At 38.0% G+C, this 22,183-nt stretch overlaps 1 protein-coding gene across 1 annotated transcript in view; it reads left to right on the top strand.

Annotated features, from left to right (window-relative positions):
* Positions 1-8,722: 8,722 nt before the first annotated feature.
* LOC141384377 (uncharacterized) overlaps positions 8,723-22,183 on the top strand; it is a 37,873-nt gene continuing 24,412 nt past the window's right edge. Inside the window, exon 1 of the mRNA XM_073949324.1 lies at positions 8,723-9,168. The gene's annotated coding sequence lies outside the window, so the exon portion shown is untranslated. The remainder of the gene's footprint in view (positions 9,169-22,183) is intronic.

Here is a 22,183-nt window from a genome sequence, read left to right as displayed (position 1 = left end):
AAAATACACACTTCTCTCGTGATGCAATCATAAAAGTCCTGGCACAGAGTATTTGTTTTAAAACTCAAATGTTTCACTCTGAATTACACATCTATGGCAAATGATATCAATTATTTTCCTGGTTCAAAGCTGGACACTATGGCTGTTTCTCAATTCCAAGAACGCAGAGAACGGACTTGCATTCTTGTGGAGACCGGTCTTGCCAGGTGTCCTCGGAAGAACGAACTCAGGAGACGGCGAGGGCAGAGAACGCATCCTTTGAAAAATGAGATGTCGCGTTCTTCCTGATGGTCACATGACCTTCACATGTCTTAAATGGTAAATTATTTAAACAGTGCAGCATTCATACAACGATTTATGGTTTTTCCCCTTTTCAAAATATATACTTTGCATAAAAACATTATAAATATACTCTGCACAATAAAAATAAAACAGATTTTAATATGAATTTGAGCAAAACTCCCTTAATGTGTTTATTCCTTTATTAAGTTTTCATTTATGGAAACTCTTTGAGATAAATAAGTTATATCTCTGAACTTTAATAATAAATATAAATAAAATGTTGCACTTCCCACCTCCAGTCGCAATGACTTCTGGGACCTCCAGAGTGAGTTTGATGCTCAAGTATGCATCGGTGCGTCCTCAATATCAAGAACACATCCGGGAAGTTCACGCGTCCTCTGTTCTTGCGGTCTTGAACTGAACTTATGCAGCTGATGATGACGTTGCACGAGGACGGGTAGCGGAGGGGTGTCGCGTACGTGAGTTGCGAGCCAGGGCAGGGGTTGGTTGTTGCAGACTAAAGTAAAGAGTTGAGGAGTCACGGAACAAAGTGAAAGTGAACAGTGGACGGGGGAGGAGGGCGGCTGAGGAGGTGGATTGGTAAAATGAGGTGCTGGATCAGATTTCAGAGGTGCCCAATCCAGATCCGTCGTGTTCCGGCACAAATTAAGCCTAGCATTTAGACATGTAGACATGATCAAGACGATCTGCTGCAGTTTAAAACGAGCATCAGAATGGAGAAGAAAGGGGATTTAAGTGACTTTAAATGTGGCATGGTTGTTTGTGCCAGACAGGCTGGTCTGAGTATTTCAGAAACTGCTGATCTACTGGGATTTTCACGCACAAACATCTCTAGGGTTTTCAGAAAATGGTCTGAAAAAAAGAAAATCAGATGGTAGGGTCAGAATTTGTGTCAACAACATGAAAGTATGGATCCACTGTGTTTTGTATCAACTGGTTTAGGATGGTGGTGGTGGTGTAATGGTGTGGGCGTATTTTCTTGTCACGCTTTGGGCCCATTAGTAACAATTGAGCATCCTGTCAAAGCCACAGCCTACCTGAGTATTGTTGCTGACCATGTCCATCCCTTTATAACCACAGTGTACCATCTTCTGATGGCTACTTCCAGCAGGATAACGCACCATGTCATAAAACACAAATCATCTCAGAATGGTTTCTTGAACATGTCAATAAGTTCACTGTTCTCAAATGGCCTCCACAGTCACCAGTACTCAATCCAATGGAGCACCTTTGGGATGTGGTGGAATGGGAGATTCGTATCATAGATGCGCAGCCAACAAATCTGCAGCAACTGCATGATGCTATCATGTCAATACAGACCAAAATCTCTGAGGAATATTTCCAGTACCTTGTTGAATCTATGCCACCAAGCATTAAGGCAGTTCTGAAGGCAAAAGAGGGTCCAGCCCGATTCTAGTAAGGTTTGCCAATAAAGTGGCCGGTGAGTGTATATGCGTATATATACACAGTTAAAGTCAGAATTATTAGCCCTCCTGAATTATTAGCCCCCTGTATATTTTTGTACAAATTTATACAAATTCGTATAAGTTCAGTCATTCAGCCGATTTTAAAAGGAGGTGTGGCACCCAACCGTCATTGGCGGATGAGCAAATCTTACTAAATTGTACGAATGAGATCATACAAATTAGCCACTAAATCAAAAAGTTATGAATTGCCATGAGGTGGTGTTGGAATGTGCTATTCTAATAATCATGAAAGAAGTTCAATTTCAAATTTAGAACATGAGTAGTGTGTGATTTCAGCAGCTTAATTCTTCTTTTCCGAATACCATTTAAAGGATAGCTCGCGAATTGGGACTGTCATCATCATGTCTATTGTCAGGAGCGCGGCTGCGTGGTGTAATTAGGAAACGCTTGTCTAGAGCCTGTCCCGCCGCTGAAGGGCTGGAAGAGCAGAGGCGATGAGACCTGCACGCCTCATTAATGCTTCTTAATTATTACCCTCAATGTTTATTCTTTCATCAAGTCCTTTTGTGTCAGACTCTCCTGCCGCTCTCCTCCACTGGGCAAAAACACTTGTCTGCAGCGGTGGCGGCGCTGCTGTGTACTGAATGGATTTGTGCTGGATGTATTGAACACGGCTGTCAACGGAGATGTCTTCATTTCATAACATCTCTCGAATGCAGTGTTAAGACATTAGTGGGACATTTGGAAGCACTTTTCAAAGTGATATTGTCTTTAATGTGTAATTCAAAACCTAGTGAGCTGCCTAGGAGAACAACTGAAATGAAAGCTCAGAACTGACAGTGAAAATTGTATGCAACATACTTTTAGATCATTTGCATAAAGAAAGGCATAAATAAATAGAAAAGGTAACACTTTAAAATAATGTTCCATTAGTTAATGTATTTAATAACACAAACAAACCATTATTCCCCTGCTGAAAAATCCAGCTTAAACAAGCCTAGGATGGTTGGCTGGTTTTAGCTGGTTGACCAGCCTGGTTTTAGAGGGGTTTTGGCCAATTCCAGGCTGGTTTCCAATACATAGTAACTTGACTTCTAGTTGATCATTTGGAAAAGTGGCAGAAGGTGGATTTTTCTGACGAATCATCTGTTAAACTGCATCCCAATCATCACAAATACTGCAGAAGACCTACTGGAACTCACATGGACCCAAGATTCTCACCAAAATCTGAAAGAAAAATTATAGTTTGGGGTTGCATTCAGTATGTGGGCGTGCGAGAGATCTGCAGAGTAGATGGCAACATCAACAACCTGAGGTATCAAGACATTTGTGCTGCCCATTACATTACAAACCACAGGAGAGTATGTCGAAAAGTAGTGTAGAAAACAGTTCATACTGGTACTTAAGCTAAAATATTACCAATATATTTTTAAATTAATGCATTGGCTAAGTATTAAGGTCTTTGTTGTGCTACAGGCTAATAGATCACACTCACGGGAACAAAAAACGTATCTAAATGAAACAGAGCACACAACAACCAACAGTTCCATAAATAAATATTAATTGCGAACGCACCAATCTGCAACTCCCAAAGCAGGTGTTCTTGACAACCGGATACAGAACACAACTAAATACCTCTCGCTAAACCCCTCAGAGTCATGCGGGGGTATACATTAATATTTAATGCATTGGCTGGGATAATAAACTCCACTGCAAATCAAGGCACTGGCGATGGCATGGCGCAGAAGGCCATTAATTGGTTTCCTTCAAGTGGTTGCTCGATCAGTCAATTATCCACTTGCCTCAAATCCCTTACAAAGGAAGAGAAGTCAGTGCTGCTGCCAAGCTCCCCGGAGATAAGAGGCCCAGAAGAGGACGACCAGCTCTGAAGCGTGGAAATTTCAGATGAAGGAATCGCAGTTGCTTTGAACTATCCACCTTTTTCTGCATATGAACGCTGCGTTTCAAATAATGGGTTGCGCTTCCAGTTTTGACGAACTTCTAAAGGAACTTGAACATATAATTTGGCTTTGGGCTTAATTTTTTAATTCAATCATTGAAATAGCATTATTATTAGTGTTAGTTTGGGTTAGTTCACCTAAGAATACCATTATGCTATCAATTACGTGTCATTTCAATCTCCTTTAAGGGATAGTTCATCCAGAAATGAAACTTTACTTACTATTTTCTCACGTTCATGAGTTATGAGTTTCTTTACTCTGGTTTTTGTAGAACGCTGAAAACTTGTAACCACTGACTTCCACAATAGAAAAACAAATAGAAGTCAGTTGTTGCAGGTTTTCAGCTTTCTTTGATAAAACATTCTTAAGAGAATAAAGGAACTTAGATGGGTTTAGAACAAGTAAACAGTGAGAAAATGATGCCAGATTTCAACAATCTCTTTAAACCTTTGCTTGTTCTTAGATATTTTAGAGCTCCTTCATCCTCCATAGACAGAAATCTTCCCGACTTGTTCAAAGTCTATAAAACAATACCCTAAAACATCCTCAAAACAGTCCTTATATGCCTTCAGTGGTTCAATCAAAATTTTATGAAGCTATGAGGATACTTTTGTATCTTTTTGACTTAGAATGGGTCGTGAATCTTGCTATATATGGAGGATGAGTTTTACACTTTCATGTGTCAAGAGTATTCATCATCTATTTCAATTCATTTCAACGTATTTAGTTCTACATTTAGTGAGGATTTTCTTTATTAAAGTAGCCTAGGCCTAGGGTTTTTAAATCGGCATTAGGAATAACCGTATAAATTAATTTTGCATCAAAAAAGCATTTTGAGATCAGTAAAGGTGTCTGCAACTTTTGCAAAGCCTCAAATCACTGGCATATTAGTCAAACACTTGCATGACTGCATAAATTATTATCCTTTTTTTAAGTCAAATATTAATAAATAAAATTACGTATTTGTATCTAAAAAGTTCATATCAATAAATTTTATTTTTGAACCACCAGGTGGCAGTCTTTCTACTTTTACAGATTGAGTGCAGATTGCTTAAGTTTTATTAATATATATATATATATATATATATATATATATATATATATACATATATGTTATTTTTTATTTTTTTATATAACTTTATATATCTTTAGAAAATATTTTTACTATTTTCCCAAGTGTATATAACTACTACTGTAAGAAAACATCATAATTCTGTAAATACAATCAGTATTATCTTTGCTTGAACTGACCCAATCTAATCCTGTTTGTAAGAAATGAACCTGCTCCCGAGCAGGTTTGAGCTACCAAAACTGTCGCTATGACAACAAGTCTCAGATGAGTTTTGAAGAATGAAACGATCCTGGATCGTGTCAAATAGTCAATAACCAAATCCAGATGAGTAATCCACCTATGAAGAACAGACCCCAGTTCAGTCAGTCATTTATGAAAAGCAGTGAAGTGAACTTCCCAGTCCATCAAGATCATGGTTTTCTGTTTTAATACTCTGCTTAATATGTTTAGCTAATTCTGATGAGTTGTCTTTTAATATTTAACTAATGAGGAGAATAAGTGTGAGGAGAATAATGAAACCTACACATTTGTTTAAACACTTCACTGACTGTTTACAGTTTGACAGACGTTACTCCTATAATCTGTGCAAATCATCATAGTGCGTTGAAAAAAATGATTCATTGGATTTTCTCATTCCCAGAGATGTGGTGCGGCTGCAAGGGCATCCGCTGCATAAACACATGCTGGATAAGTTGGCGGTTCATTCCACTGTGGTGACCCCGGATTAATAAAGGGACTAAGCCAAAAAGAAAATGAATGAATGAATGAATGGATTTACTCAATTTTTTAAAGTTGAATATTACTAAATTCAATTTGTTTGCTTAAATTCAGCCCATAAAAATAGTTGGAAACCACTTACCTTAAAAAAAAAAGAGTAAATCCAATGAATCATTGTTTACAGTGTGGGGAAAAGGTGTCTAAAGTGACAGCAGCGCTCTAGTAGATTAACGATCAATAGGACTCTGCTTCGCTGGTGTTTGCGTTTATACAGACTTCCCCAGCATAACCAATTAGGCGTCTAATGAATTATGACAAATTAGAATTTTAAACACTTGAGGTGGCGTTGACGTGCAAATTACATCTTTCAGACTGCCATCAATCCTTAATTGTTTCATTCACACTCTCACTATTTAACACTCTTCAGAAATAAAGCCCTCACTGTGGTGGCGTCTTTTTAACATTTAAAACTAATTGGTCAACAGGGGTAATGAGGAACACTTTTGTACTTTTATGTATAAACATGTAGACTTTAAGTATTAAAGTGTATCTTTAAATACAGATTTGAAGCTATTAGGTACAAACTTGTATGTTTTAAAAGGTATGGGCACTGTGATTGCTTTAGTACCTATTTTTAAAAGCGTAAATGTATTTGATTAATAATCATGTACAATAAAATTAATGTCTAAATTCAAAATTTGTGTAATTTAGAAACAAAAAAAAGTTTCTAAAATATATTTGCAATATGTTCATGTAGTATTATATATATATATACAACAGTTCTGTCTGGTTCTTGAATCTGATTGGCTGATAGCCGTGCGTTATTTTGCAATAACAGCGCTCATACAGCCTCTTCACCCTTGTGTATTAATCCGCACACATAGAGTGAAAGCAGATCCATAAACTCACTACAGTTTAACAAATATTGCAGCTGTTGGACAACATAATGTACTTTTGAGGCTTTTTTAGTCGAGAATGTTGTTTGAATTGCAACTATGCAGTTTATTTATAAGGATAGTGCCTATTTCAAATATTTATAATTTTACATATACAGCGCCACAGCAGCCATTAGCCTGTCTTTGACTGATGTTTGGCCACAAGATGGCGACAGAGATGACATAATAAGCCCTTAGAGGTGAAAAACTCAGCATCATTTCAAACTACAGATGATGAAATCATAATAAAAACAAGCAAGTGACTTTCTAAGTCAATCTCTCATGTTGAAGTGCTGTATTTATACCATAGTAATCTGGTGTTTGCTTTGCCTTTTCGGGGTTAACTGTTTTGATCTTCCGATTGCCACATAGAAACTGGGAAACATCCAGATGTCACAAGGAAACGTAAGTATTTAGGTTTCAATTTAGTGGCTAATTCGTACGAATTCACACGTGTTCAGTTATACGAAAATGTAAGATTTTAAAAGGGAGACGTGGCACCCAACCCCAAGCATCATTGTGGGATGAGCAAATCGTACTAAATTGTACAAATTAGATCGTACAAATTCATACGAATTAGCCACTAAATTAAAAAGTTACCAATTACCATGAGATTGCGTTGAAATATCTGTAACGTTAGACTGATGGCATTTCATGCCGTTTCATGCTGAATTATTAGCGCCCCTGTTTATTTTTTTCTCCAATTTCTGTTTAATGGAGGGAAGATTGTTTCAGCACATTTCTAAGCATAATAGTTTTAAAAACCTATTTCTAATAACTGATTTATTTTATCTTTGTCATGATGACAGTAAATAATATTTTACTTGATATTTTTCAAGATACTTCTATACAGCTTAAAGTGACATTTAAAGGCTTAACTAGGTTAATAAGGTGAACTAGGCAGGTTAGGGTAATTAGGCAAGTTATTCTATAAAGATGGTTTGTTCTGTAGACCATCGAAAAAAAACAAAAAAGCTTAAAGGAGCTAAGAATTTTGTCCCAAAATAGTTTTTTAAAAAATCAAAACTGCTTTTATTCTAGCCAAAATAAAACAAATAAGACTTTTTCTAAAAGAAAAAAAATATTATCAGACATACTGTGAAAATGTCCTTGCTCTGTCAAACATCATTTGGGAAATATTAAAAAAAATAATAATAATCAAAAGGGGGGTAATAATTCTGACTTCAACTGTATATTGCATATATATTTTGTCATATACTATACATACAGTATACATACAGTATATGTACATACATGATGGATACAGTGCACACAATATAAATAAAATAATTTTCAATCTTACTAAAAGTATATATATACAGCATATATAAGTTACACTAAATGGTTTAAAGTGGATCAATTTGCATAATTTTGTCAAGCAAAATTAATGTCACAGCAAATGTAAAGTAAATTTCCAGGAAAGTGAAGTTTTAGTAACAAACTAATCAACAAAATGTATGACTGAGTGAATAGAAACATTTTTATTTTTTCATCCAAACAATCATTGCTGTTTGTATTTGCTTTCTCTTCTCTATGCCGGCCGTGACCCTAAAAGACCTGCAACACATTTCTAGTTCATGACCCAGCAGTTTCAGCAAATATCCCTTGTTTTAATCAGTCCTGTTTGTGCAAAACTAACCTGACGCATTTGTGGACGTGAAAGGCAAAGGTGTCAGGGAAAACGTGAAGTTTGGGGGTGGCAAATGCACTGCAGTAAAAAATAAAAAAGCCAAAACAAAACATAATTAGCTTTCACAGTAAAACCATGCATCTGTGACAATTACAGCAACTGTATCTAGGCAACATAAGCTGGCTATTAGGAGTGTGCCGTTGTTCGTGCCCACTAGCTGTGGAAATGTGCATTGTTCTACTATGTACTGTCACACAAACCTTTAATTACCAGTGTCATGTTACAATAAGCACTCGCGCTGCAGTTGTAGATGAATTGCTAGGGCATATTTTACACAGTTAGTGTACACAATAGCACTCTGATGAGATCATTAATTCATTTTTATTTTTTATTCTTTTGCAGGGTCCTTGAATTATGCAAAGAGCGGCTAGTGATTTTTACTTGCTCATCCCTTTCAACTCCCTGTAGACGGCAGAAAAAATGAGCTGGACTCTTGACTGCATCCTCGATGGATTGTTTTGGCTCCCTATAGACCTTATACTCATAGTTTGTTGTCCGGGGAAAAAAAAAATTGGTCTGTGTATGTGCGTAATATCCTTCATTTTTGGCCCTGAAACGACTATTAAAGCAAGAGTCATCATTTGGCACAGAAAACCAGTACTTTCTCTTTTTTTTTCATTCAAGATGAAATCGTTGGAGCTTGTTTTATCTCTGATAAAGGTCAGAAAGCTACAGAGAATCTGTCTTGTGTGACTAAAAAATAAAACACAACAAAATGAGAGCGATGTGAGGGTGAGCAAATGATCAAATTTGGCAACACTTTATTTTACAAACCAGGCTCATTCTGAAAAAGTAGTCCCATGGGCGTTTCTGTAGACAGAGAAATACGTCCTGGGAGGTACGTATGGCTGCATTTCGTTTTTTTAAGCGAAAGCTACGGAGCGGTATGACGCCATTCCCTTTCGCACTTACCGGGTGACCGCTTAGCTCCGTGTGGAGGGCTTTCCTGCTGCAACCAGTTTGGCCAGTCAGCTCACCGTGTACGTCGGCAGACTTGAGACGCAGAGAGGAGTTGACCACGACGACCGGGTTCGAGTCAGGGAAGAGCGGTTCCAGAAATCAGGTAAGACAAAAACAGAATCATAAAAAATAAAGTGAACGAATTCATGACAGGGTGAAAACGTGGTAATTTTTTTTTTTTTTTAAATCAGACGAGAGCTTTTCTTTTTCTGAACAGCTTTTGTAAATTTTCGGTTGGGTTTAGGGAAGTGAGCGGGCAGGCGGGTTTGGGGTTGGGTTTGGGGAAGGGAGGAGGGTGGGTCGGCCAAGTGGCGGGTCGCACAGTCAATTATTCATTCAGTCAGACAGCCCCCCCCACCCCCAAAACATTTTAATATCTTCCTTAAAGTTTTTCCATAACATTATATTGTAGTTAATACAGTTAATAATAATGTAATTTTGAGCAAACTGATGCTTAACTAAGGGTGCTTTTACACCTGTGAATCGATTCAGTTGTTCCGAAACAGAGATTACAATTGTTACATTGTTGCTCTTTGCTCTTGGAGCGGTTCGCTTTCACATTGCAAAGTTTCTAATCGGACCAAAAGAGCTAAAACAAGTCACGTGCGAGTAAACTCTCCTCACATTGGTCAGAGTGTCAGGGTTTATTTTGCAGCGTCCCGCTAAGCTGTCAGGAGAGGTGGTGGTTTGATGGTGATTGACAGGGTGCGCGCGCACGATGTGTCTGAGGAGAGATGCGGTGGGGAGGGGTAAGAAGGGTGCGCGACGTAGCCTATTTGAGGACCGGGAGGGAGACGCGAGATAACCGTGAGATCATCACTCGTTTGCGGGCATCAGGAGACTCGCGAAACTTCCCGCCATGCTCATAATTCTCTCTTAATATAGCCGTAAGCCTATTACATGTCCATAAAAAACTGTGATATAACCGCGCTCGGATCGGATCGCTTTCTCACTGTAATCGAACCGCTCCAGGGTTCGTTTCAATCGAGCCGAGACCACCTCACTCAAGCGATCTCGGAAGCGATTACTTTGGCGCGGAACAGAGCGCGATTGCCCTGTTCACATATGCCAAACGAACCGCGCTAACTGGGCAATCGAGACACGTTCCGAAACAAAAGTGTAGGTGTAGCACCCTAAAGCAGGTCGCACACCAGAAGCGCCGCTCGGCGCCGCGACACGGCGCGTACATGACAGATTAAAGTATCGCACACCAGACGCGCACATTCGAATGATATTTAACATGAAACTAATCAGATGGCGCTCTGTGGCGCGGCTGAAAAATGAACTGCGTCCTGAGCCGTCGCCGTATCCTGATAGAAACCTATGTTTAGAATTCTAAAATACATGGCGCTGCGTGGCGCTGCGCGGCGCGCCGCCGAGCGTCGCTTCTGGTGTGCGACCTGCTTAAGGGTAATTCAGCCTATAGAGCTTGCACGGTTTCTTCTGTGTCTCTAGGATTCATACTAAATTGTTTTAACACCACTTTGTTAATAAGTACACCATAAAAATGATGTAAAAGCTGAAATATTTTAGAAGTGCACTGTTCCTTTAAGGCCCATGACATGAAGTAAGAGCGAGGAGCATTGTTTTTGCCCTCTGAAAATAGTAGAGGAGTGTCGGGGGTATATTGTGCATGAATATTTCACAAGCTGGAGGTCCATTCATTTCTTTTTGACTTCTGCTTGGGTTCAGCAATCTCCTCAGACCAAATCTACTGAGAAAACACTAGCAGAACATGAACTGAATGAAAAGTACCAAAAGCGGCGGTATCGAAATGCTCTGAGATGTATATGAAAAATGTGTTTGCGGAGTGGCACGACTTTTATTTGAGATTATGTCTGGGACAGATTTTCATATCTGATGCCTTATGAAGATGACAAATCATTCTCGCACCCTCAGGAAGTGACTGTGACGGGGAAAACGATGAACACTGATAGCAACTGTCTGGTGTCAGTGCTAATCCAGTGTCCATTCATCTACTGCTGAAGACAAAATTATTAGACCTCCTGTGTAATTGTAATTATTTTTCAAATCTTTTGCTAAAGTTGTTTAACAGAGCAAGGGGATATTCATATAATTTCTTATTATATGTTTTTTTTTTGTTATGTTATTATTTCTTTCAATTTAGCTGTAAAAAAAGCTGTTTTATTTTAATTATTATATAGGCCTACACCTACCAGCCACTTTATTAGGTACACATTACTAGTACCGGGTTGGACCCCCTTTTGCCTTCAGACCTGCCTTAATCCTTCGTAGCATACTGTAGATGCAACAAGGGACTGTGGAAATATTCCTCTAAAAATTTGGTCCATATTGACAGGATAGCATCACGCAGTTGCTGCAGATATATCGGCTGCACATCCATAATGCAAATCTCCCGTTCCAAGAAAATATCCCCAACACCATTACTCCACCACCAGCAGCCTAAGCTGTTCATACAAGGCAGGATCCATACTTTCATGATGTTGACGCCAAATTCTGACCCGACCATCTGAATGTCGCAAATATATATATATATATATATATATATATTTTTTTTTCATTATTGTCTACAGAACAAACCAATGTTTTCCAGTATCTTGCCCAATTAACCTAATTTGCCTAGTTACAGTAACTTACCTTTAAATGTGTTTTACAGTAGCAGGGCCTACTGCAATTTCATTTTACAGTAAAATAGTCTTACTGTAACTTATTTTTATGCTAAAATGCCCTTTACTACATTTAAGTTTTACAGTATGACAATTTTACAGTGCTTTATATTATATTATTATTTATATTTACATTTTATACTAGCAGTACACAGCGTCTAGTTTTAGTATTTAATTTTGAAATTAATAAATTGACGAGATCATGTACAACAGTTTTTATTATTATTCATTATTATATACATTTTAAATGATTTACAAAGGTCATTTTCATTTATCAGTCTGTTTTCAATACAATTTGCGATGGTATTTGTTTCATTAACTGCCTTATTTTTGTCTTCAACTATAGTAGTTTTACTTCACTACTTTGATTACAGTAAAATAACGCAAATCCCTAATATGCAGATTATTGTACAAATTTTTAAATTACCCACAATGTCTTGCATTTTACAGTAGTGAACTATAAAGAATGTATGGCTGCGTCTGAAACGGCCTACTACTCAGTAGGCACTGCATTTGAATTTAAATGTTCTACTCGGCTGATAGAAAAGTATGTTCTATACAGTATGAATGTGAGCAGTATAAATGGAATTCGGATCTACTACTTCCGCCATTTTGTCATGGTCACATGACCTACCTGCGTCAGTTGCGTCGCTTCACTTCCATTCATGAATTCTCTCACGGGGCATCATGGGATAGCACATCGTGCATGGAATACACACTTCAGAATCTCGCAGGTAGTAGTAAGTCATCCGGGTACTTCTTGCATACTGTTTTTCGAATTCTATGAATTCGGACATACTACTTGGCTCGTATACTGATTTTAGCATACAGTATAGTACAGAAATATGCGGTTTCGGAAGCAGCAAGTGTATTTGTCTGCAGCCTGCAAGTCAGTGGTGTAACATGAAAGGGGCGTAGCTTGTACTAGAGGCTTAACTAGGAGTTATCAAGTTCCCATTGAACCATGCAAGATGTCACAATGAGATGTTGTTGGCAAGATAAAAGAAATACTTACCAGATAACTTTAGCAAGTTTTTATGCGTTTTCTCTAAATTTATACACAACCTATTCATTTGATATGTTATTATATTCATTTATGCAACTCCACTCGCTGACTTCTTAGTTCGTTTTGTTATGACTGTTAGCCTACTCGGGGTCGCCCCCTGTGGTTGCACAGTAAAATGGTGAGCGTGTCAAGTATGAAAGCCTCCACAACTCGCGGCTGTGTGTGCACAGTGGAGTAGGTCTAGACGTTAATTAGTGTGATGGTTGGATTTAGGGTTGGGGAAGGTGTAGACGTTAATGACTATAATGTTGGGTTTAGGATTGGGGTAGGTGTAGATGTTAATAATGTGACAGGTACAGCGCCATCTTGCCGACAACAGTTTTGACACGTTAGTCTTGACAACTTCAAGTTACGTCTCTACTACAGTTTACGCCCCATTCAAGTTACGCCCCTGTCTTGCAGATAGACCCTACTATATTTGTTATTTTACTGGGAGTTTTTGCAGAAAATAACAGTAAAATTGCGGCAAAGTCTAAAAGTGTAATTAACCCAGTTAAGCTTTTAAATTTGCATTTTAAGCTGAATAGTAGTTGCAAACTAACTAGTAAAATATAATGCACTGTCACTATGGCAAAGATAAAATAATTTAGTTATTTAAATTAGCTATTAAAACTATTGTTTAAAATATGTCTTACAAAATCTTCTCTCCATTAAACACCACTTGAAAATGAGTTCAAACTTCACAGTAGTGATAAAAATATTGCTTTTATCTGTAAGTACCTTGTCACTTGTTTATGACAAATAAATGTGCAAACCCTAGATTTAAGTCATGTGTGATAGCCATGCGTAATAACCTACTGTAGCAGGTCTTTTGTATATATACAGCATGAGAATGAGAGTTGATCTGAGTCTTGTGTGGAATTGACTAGATGCCAGGAGGCTCCTCACAGGTCGGAAATAACAGCTAAACCAGAAGATGGGAAACCACCGCATTTGAGCAATGAGATGCAGAGGTGGACTCTTGGGATTGCAATGTTTTTTGGACTTTTACAGTGACATACAATGGTTTCCTCTGAACCACCGCAATATCTAAATGCAATGATGGAAAAGATTTTAAATATATTTCAGGAAACTTTAGGCATTTAGGAATATTTGGAAGTTTCTTAACAATGTCTTTAATTTCAGATCAATTTAATGTGTCCTTCCTTGCTATATATAATAGGCTAAAATATTAATCCACAAATAATAAAACAAAATAAATATCGTAAAAAATATCTAAAAAGACACATTATAATGGTATTACAAATACGTACAAAAAATGTACAATTACCAGCATTTACTAAATCAATCAGTAATAATGCATATTAGGCATTTTACAGCATAATTTTTTTATATATATATATATATATATATATATATATATATATATATATATATATATATATATATATATATATACATATATATATATATATATATATATATATAATTTATACATCTTGTCAATGCCACAGCCAACCTAAGTAATGTTACTGACCATTTTCTTCCCTTTATGACCACAGTGTCATAAAGCATGCCATAAAGTGTGAATCATCTCAGAATGGGGTTTTGAACATGTGAAATGAGTGTGATGCTATCATGTCAATATGGACCAACTTCTCTGAGGAATATTTCCAGTCCTTTGTTGCATCTATGTGTAAACGTACTCTCTTTTGCTCAGCTTTGTGTAGGGAATGACGAGAGGACACAATTTTGAGTCTGCACAGAGAATGTTATTGTGATTTATACAGATTGGCAGCTTCAGCTCATACCATTAAATACACACTGTCAACAAAAATAACATTCTACAATATAACAAATTGTTTTTTCATCAGTTAATACAACAAATGATTAAAATTAAACTTAAATATGTATTTGTGTATGTGTGTGTGTGTTAGTTATGACCAATGCCAAGTTCAATATGGAACAGGTAGAGCATACCTCCTTGAAAATGAATGAATGAATGAAGTATATAGGGGGGTTGGAGTCCAGTTTCGCTACATGTAAAAGTGTATGTGACAAATAAAGGCTTCAATATTAGCTGCCGTTTAATTTTCCACCCAATTTCTGTTTAACAGAGAGAACATTTTTCAACTCATTTCTAAACATAACAGTTTTAATAACTCATTTCTAATAACTAATTTCTTTTATCTTTGTCATGATGACAGTAATAATATTTCTCAAAATATTTTTCAAGACACTCCTATACAGCTTCAAGTGACATTTAAAGGCTTAACTAGGTTAAATAGGTTAACTAGGCAGGCTAGGGTAATTAGGTAAGATATTGTATATTGTTTTTTTGATCAGTGCTTCTCAACTGGTGGGTCGCGACCCAAAAGTGGGTCACGGGAACATTTTTAGTGGGTCGCAGAGTGTGTGGTCAAAAAAACAACATCAAACGTTTAATTTTTAACTTATTTTGCTTATATAAGACTTTTATTTTGAAATGTGATGCGACCCCGAGCACTTTTAGAAACCAAACATTTGTTGTTTTTACTTTGTGATATTTTTATAATTAGAGACATTTTGTTAAATGACAATAGTAAAATATTGTTTATTTGTAAGTCTTGGTGATTTTCTTATGATTTATCTGTCACTACTTGTGGATGTTAACAAATAAATACAAATTAATTATAATTCCTAAAATAATATTATAGTTGCAAAAAATTTGGGCCACGGGTTGATGACCATGTAAAAATGTGGGTCCCATGGTCAAACCAGTTGAGAACCACTGCTGTAGACTATATATATATATATATATATATATATATATATATATATATATATATATATATATATATATATATATATATATATATATATATATATAATAATTAATACAGTTCTAGCAGAAATAAAACAAATAAGACTTTATCCAGAAGAAAAAAACATTATCAGACATACTGTGAAACTTTTCTATGTATACTTTTTTATGTTATTACTTTTTTTAATGTAAAATATAAAATCCTTTTACTTTCCCTCGAAGTTTGCAGTAACACAATAGGACAAGTTTTGAAAGATTCATCCATATGAACACTCATTCAGATCTATACTATATATCAGAGCACCAGGATTAACATTTGATTCCATCACTGCATTATTGCACCTCAATGTAAAAAGGCTGCTTATTGCGTCTGACTGGCGGGAGGCCTGTGGACACGCTGTGAGTCCATGAGCATAATACCTGTTCTCTGCAGCTCCACATTTGCTAATAGTATCATTGAAACCCTCGCCTTCAACAGAATGTGCTGACTCATGCACAACTACTCATCTCATATTCACATTGGGCATATGCGGCGTAATCGGCCTTAAAAACACCCCAACCTGGGAGTAAGTGCACCTCAGAGATAAGCTTTTCCAATTCACCTTCTCTCAACCGGCCAGGTAAGTTCTCTGGTTTATGGCTTAGACCGTGATATGAAATAAATCAGGCCTCAAAGCAAGAGGAATAAATTGCATTTTTCAAAAACCCTTCCCTTATGGAAACAGATTTACTCTTTTTCTTTCTCCCTGAGCCCCCCAAAGAAATAGTGCTCCGTAGCGGCGTAGCTAATCCTCCCACCAAAACATTGTGAAATTAGAAATTGGCGGGACACAAAGATCGCAGTGTGAGACATTTGAAAGGGCTTGAATGACTAAAGAGGTTGTCGGCGCACTTGACAGGAAACCCGTACCTATTGATCGGCAGCAAAGTAGATTTCCTACCCTGCATTGTTGGCCGCTATAAACCGAAAGCAGGATATTTTTAGCCCTCACCATCCCGGCCAACACACACCAAGATGAATGTTTTAAAAGCAAGCGTGGGGGAATCCATAAAGGGATCCTGTGATTGATTTCCACATAAACTCTGCAATGCTGTGGCGCTTTATGTAACGCTCACACAGTACAAACCCCAAACATGAGGATTGAAGCAGGAAGCATTTAAGGTAGATTTCACCTTATAGGAAAACAAAAGCGAGCATCTCCTTCATTAACCTTTTCTAAGATCATGAGTCCCTGCATCTACTTCTGTCTTATAAATAATGGTATAAAGTAGTTACCGACTGCTGGCAGTATACAAATATAGACTTGTTTTATAACTAACATTGCTTCAGTTACCTCCCACACAGTCTTTTTCCCCCTGAAAAACTCAAGCTGAGTTAATGGGGTAATTTAATTACCTTTCCTGTAAACAACAACCTCCTCCACCGCCGGCCTCCACTAGATGGCACTGTGATCTTTCCCGAGCTCCATCTCATTTCTCCCTCCTCCTCTTCCTTTTTTTTAATATAAAACAAAGTAATTGCCTGCGGCACAGTTCAGAAAGCTGCAGCTACAACTGACGCAGATCTTTCAGAGGCAGTCAATCATTATTCATCAGAAGAGCCTGCCCGTGTGTGTGCGCGCGCGCGCGCGCGCGTGTGTGTATATATATTTTTGTGCAGTCCTGTGCTTTAAATGCAACCTAATGCGGGCTACAGGTGAGCTGTCAGTATCTCCCAAGCGCCATTCATCACACGAGCCACCCGTTAACGACGGGAAGAAGAAAAATTCCACGGGTTTGCGATTCTTTTTACGTTCTCCGCGGTAGGGGAAACGAAGGGCTTGAGGCGGGGGCGCGGAGGGCAGCGCGCGCCTCCATCTCGGAACTTTGCTGACTTTGCCGTCACTCGTGCTCGCTCACGTAAACACGCCACTGACAGACTCTGGCTGTGAGCTAATTAGTGCGGGGTTGTCATTGCCGCATGATGCTGAGATAGACAACGATGATAGAAGAGAAAAGACTGTGATGGAGAGGGAGGAAATGTGAGCGCGAGAGACAGATTGGTAGGAGCGCGTCCCTGCTCAGACAGAACGAGAGCGCGCGCGCGCGGGAGAAAGATAAAAAAGATAGCGAGAGACTTGCAGGAGTGTGTAGGAAGGTCGCCGGCGCATGCGCACACGTCCAGACAGAGGGGTTGCAGAGAGCTTTGCCAACACATCACTCCCTTTTTTAGCATCACCTCCGTGATCTCCCAACATCTCTTCCAGTTTTTAGTGCACATCTTGTTTCCTAAAAAGTCTTCCTCTGATGATTGGGAGTATTCCGAAAAACCAAACCATGCTAAGTGGGCGACCATCTGAAAAACAGTCATTGTTGGATGAGTGAGTGCCCTGTGTGTTTTAGACCACTGGTTCTCAGCTGGTTTTGGATTAAATTGTTATGTTTTTACACAGCATAGCTACCCAATAAAGTGTTAGAAGAATCCATTCATTCATTTTCTTTCAGCTTAGTTCCTTTATTAATCCGGGGTCGCCACAGCGGAATGAACCGCCAACTTATCCAGCACATTTTTTTACGCAGCGGATGCCCTTCCAGCCGCAACCCATCTCTGGGAAATGATTCACAGTATATTAAAGTTATTTATTCATTCATTTTCTTTTTGGCTTAGTCTCTTTATTAATCTGGGGTCGCCACAGTGGAATGAACTGCCAACTCATCCAGCATATGTTTTTACCAAGCGTATGCCCTTCCAGCCACAACCCATCGTTGGGGAAATCTATACACACACAATCATACACTAATGTCAATTTTAGCACACCCAATTCACCTATACCACATGTCTTTGGACTTGTAGGGGAAATCGGAGCACTTGGAGGAAACCCTGCGCAAACACGGGGAGAACATGCAAACTCCACACAGAAATGGCAACTGACCTTCTTGCTTTGAGGCAAAAGTGCTACCCACTGCGCCACCGCGTCGCCCATAGTAAAGTTATAATAATCTAAATTAAATATCCCTTTAAAATTGAATATAATACAATACAATGTATAACAGATTCTTATCTAGTTATGTAACACAGCTTAAGAGAAATGTCATACTCAGACTTTCATCTGATTAAATCTTCTGTTGCTTTAGAGGCTCTCACAAAAAAGTCTACTAACTCAACAGCTTCACACGGCCAAATGTCTGTGATTTTATGAGGAGCAGTCCAAGCAAAAGAAAGGTCAAACACATAAAAAGACACCCACAAGATCAACACAGCAGGGAGGATGTAGTCGAAAAAGAAAACGGCTAATCTGAATTGTAAAGCAACACTCTGAATTGCAGGTTCTGGGGTCTCGCAGCAACTTCACTCTTCAAATTTCAGTATATCAAGCTGTGTTTGATTTCTAAAATTAACTGGAGAAAGAACACAACAAAATAGTAAGAAGATTACTTTGGAAATGTACAGATTATACACATTAAAAGTTCACCTATTTTAAAAAGAAGTCTGTAACTATTTAAATGATTTTATTAGTTAAGTTTTAATTGCTTATCAAAAAGTTGAGGTAATGTTTTCAGCTGTGTCATTATACAACATTTAAACCAAGCATGGTCGTAAACACTGAATACTGTCAGACTTTCATTCATTTATTAAATTTTCTTTGGTTTAGTCTCTATTTCAGAGCTCACCACAGCAGAATTAATCGCCAATTATTCCAGCATATGTTTTACACAGTGGGTGTCCTTCCAGCCGCAATCCAGTACTAGGAAACACCCATACACTCTCACATTTATACTCACAAAAGCTCCTTTCACACAGTGATACCGGTAAATTTAACAGTAGTGATCTGAAATTTAACAAACAAGTAAATACAGTTGTTAAATCCATTTTATTCCATTTACGACTTGTGGCAAAAGTAAAGTCGTTTCTCTCTTTTAATGACCTTGAGAAGGTGATCCATGCTTTTATTTTTGGGAAGACTTGACTATTGCAATTCTCTGTATGTGGGTATTAGTCAAAATGCCCTAAATAGATTGCAATTAGTACAAAATGCAACTGCGAGACTTCTGACAGGGACTCGCAAGTACGAGCACATTACATAAGAAATTTCCTGCGGGATCAATAAAGTTTTCTAAGTCTAAGTCTAATATCCCCAGTTCTTTCCTCTCTAGGCTGGCTACCTGTTAGGTCTGGGATTGATTTTAAACTATTAACCTTTGTTTTAAAATCCTTGAACAATCTGGGATGTCATCGTGGACATCCTTTAATTTTTAAAGAATTTTCTTCAATTTTTTTCATCAACTATTTTAACTGCACCTGTTTTTAATGGATTAGCTACATTTATTTTGTATTTTAACGTCTATCTGCCCACTGTAAACAATCCCAACAATAAAACATCCTTGGTGTAACCATGTAAGACAAATAAACTGACCAATCGACATTATTAGACAAAGCAATCTTTCCTCGAGGGGAACCTGTGACAGAATGAGTCATTCTGCGGTTCAGCAGACAAGTAATTTCATGACAAGAGAGTTCATATAGAACCCATTTAAAAAAGCCAAAAGGGATGCTGAAGTTCATTTCAGAAACAACTAACAGATTACAGTTTTTTGGGGGCATCTAAAGTAAAGTCAATACATGATCCAGACAGCTTTTCAAGTTTGGGATGAAATGTACTGTATGATGTATCTCAAAATTTGCATGGTGAGACTGATTGGCGTATTCGTTATGGAATTGTGGTATTCAAATACTTAATAATACTTACAGCTTGTTACGGTTAGAAAAACGAAATCAATTTGACTGAGAAACTCTGAATGGCGTTTCTATTTTAGAAACCCTACAGTGTTTCTCCTACGAGACTGGTTCCCTCAAAACATATGCCAGATGTCCTCTACTAAGTAAGCAGTCATTTAGCAGATGCTTTTCATTTGTATTATTGAAACGAAGTCACTTTAACTAGTCACGTTAGCAGTAAAAGAAATCGCTCACAGGCTGGAATCATATGGAAGCCTCTCAAGAAAATCGCCGCATGACAGAAAACAATTCCCGCCTGTGCTTCAGTACAGAACTAATGTATATTAGACAAATGAATCATGCATTTCTCGCTTTGTTTGTGTGCATTACTTGACTCTCGAGAAGCACTCAGCCTTAAACAGTGTTCAATCGAAATGCTGCCCAGTGGGGCTCGCACTTGCCCGGCAAAGCCTTTAAGGTTTCTCACTTTGCATAATGATTAGTAAGAAGTGAACTGTTCATGTGTGACCTGATGATGAAGTGGATGTCAGTGTGGAGATGTAGATGCTTTAATGCTGTCGTCTTTTTGGTCACACGGCCGCATTTATGATAAACGGCCTTGATCAGCTTTTCCCAGAAGAAAATGTGAATCATTCAGAAGTTGCAGTTCTGGACTTTAGGAGACTTGCTATTTTAATGTGTTTTAAATCTGTCTGGATTGATAGATACAAAATGAAATAATTAGAAACACACTTTGAATGTACAGATCTTTATAAAATATATCGAAAAGAAGCTCAGATCGTTTGGTTTCAGAAGAATTCAGTGAGATTCATTTGTGTCAAATATGTCTTTATTGAAACTTATTTGAAACTTTTATGCTGTGTTCACACCAGACGCGAAACGTGCGGATAAATTGCGTTATTCACGTGTAAATAGACGTGTGAACATTTTGAGTTTACTCGCTTTATTCGTGCATCAAATCCACTTCATTCGCGCTTCAAACCAGCTTCAGGGGGGCTTCTGTGTGCCTGGTGACTGTAGCTTCGATGCTAAATGGCTAACATGGATTTTATTGAAAGAATATTTGTGTTTTTGTGCTTTATGAAGGCTGAAAAACAGCATTGATACGTTTGGAGCCGTGTCTGAGTCTACTACATCCTTTTTAGAGGTGCACCCAGCTCTGTGAGTTCATATACTCCTCCGAAAAGCTTTCATCGATGCATCCGACTGAGTTGAACCAAGTTTGATCAACTGTTGCCGGCTCTGGCAGGAGGAATTACTCCCGGGACACCAACAACAGGTGCTACATCATGAGCATGCGCCTACCAGAGAAAGCTCCTGATTGGTTAATGCGCCGCAAATGTCAGTGTTACATTTGGAGGACAAAGGGAAAAGCTTACAAGCCTAGGAACACCATCTTAACTGTGATGGGGGCGGCAGCATCATGTTGTGGGGCTGTTTTGCTGCAGGAGGGACTGGTCCACTTCACAGCATAGATGGCATCATGAAGAAAGAACATTATGTAGAAATACTGAAGCAACATCACAAGACATCATCCAGGAAATGAAAACTTGGCCACAAATGGGTCTTCCAAACAGACCATGACCCTAGACATACTGCCAAATTAGTCGAAATGTGCTTTAAGGGCAACAGAGTGTATGTTTTGGAGTGGCTATCACAAAGCCCTGATCTCAATCCTATAGCAAATTTGTGGGCAGAGTTAAAAAAGCTTGTGCGAGCAAGACAGCCAACAAATCTGACTCAGTTACACCAATTCTGTTAGGAGGAATGGGCCAAAATTGTGAGAAGCTTGTGGAAGGATACCCAAAACCAAACCATTTGACCAAAGTTACACAGTTTAAAAGCAAAGCTAAAAAAACACCAAGGAAATGTATGTAAACTTTTAACTGTCTAGGAATTATTTAATTTAAAATTTAAGAGAAACATTTTCTTTAAAAAAAATAT

Source organism: Danio rerio, chromosome 1 (genome assembly GCF_049306965.1).
Source record: "Danio rerio strain Tuebingen ecotype United States chromosome 1, GRCz12tu, whole genome shotgun sequence".
Classification (NCBI taxonomy): domain Eukaryota; kingdom Metazoa; phylum Chordata; class Actinopteri; order Cypriniformes; family Danionidae; genus Danio; species Danio rerio.
This window is presented reverse-complemented; position numbering and strand designations above follow the sequence as displayed.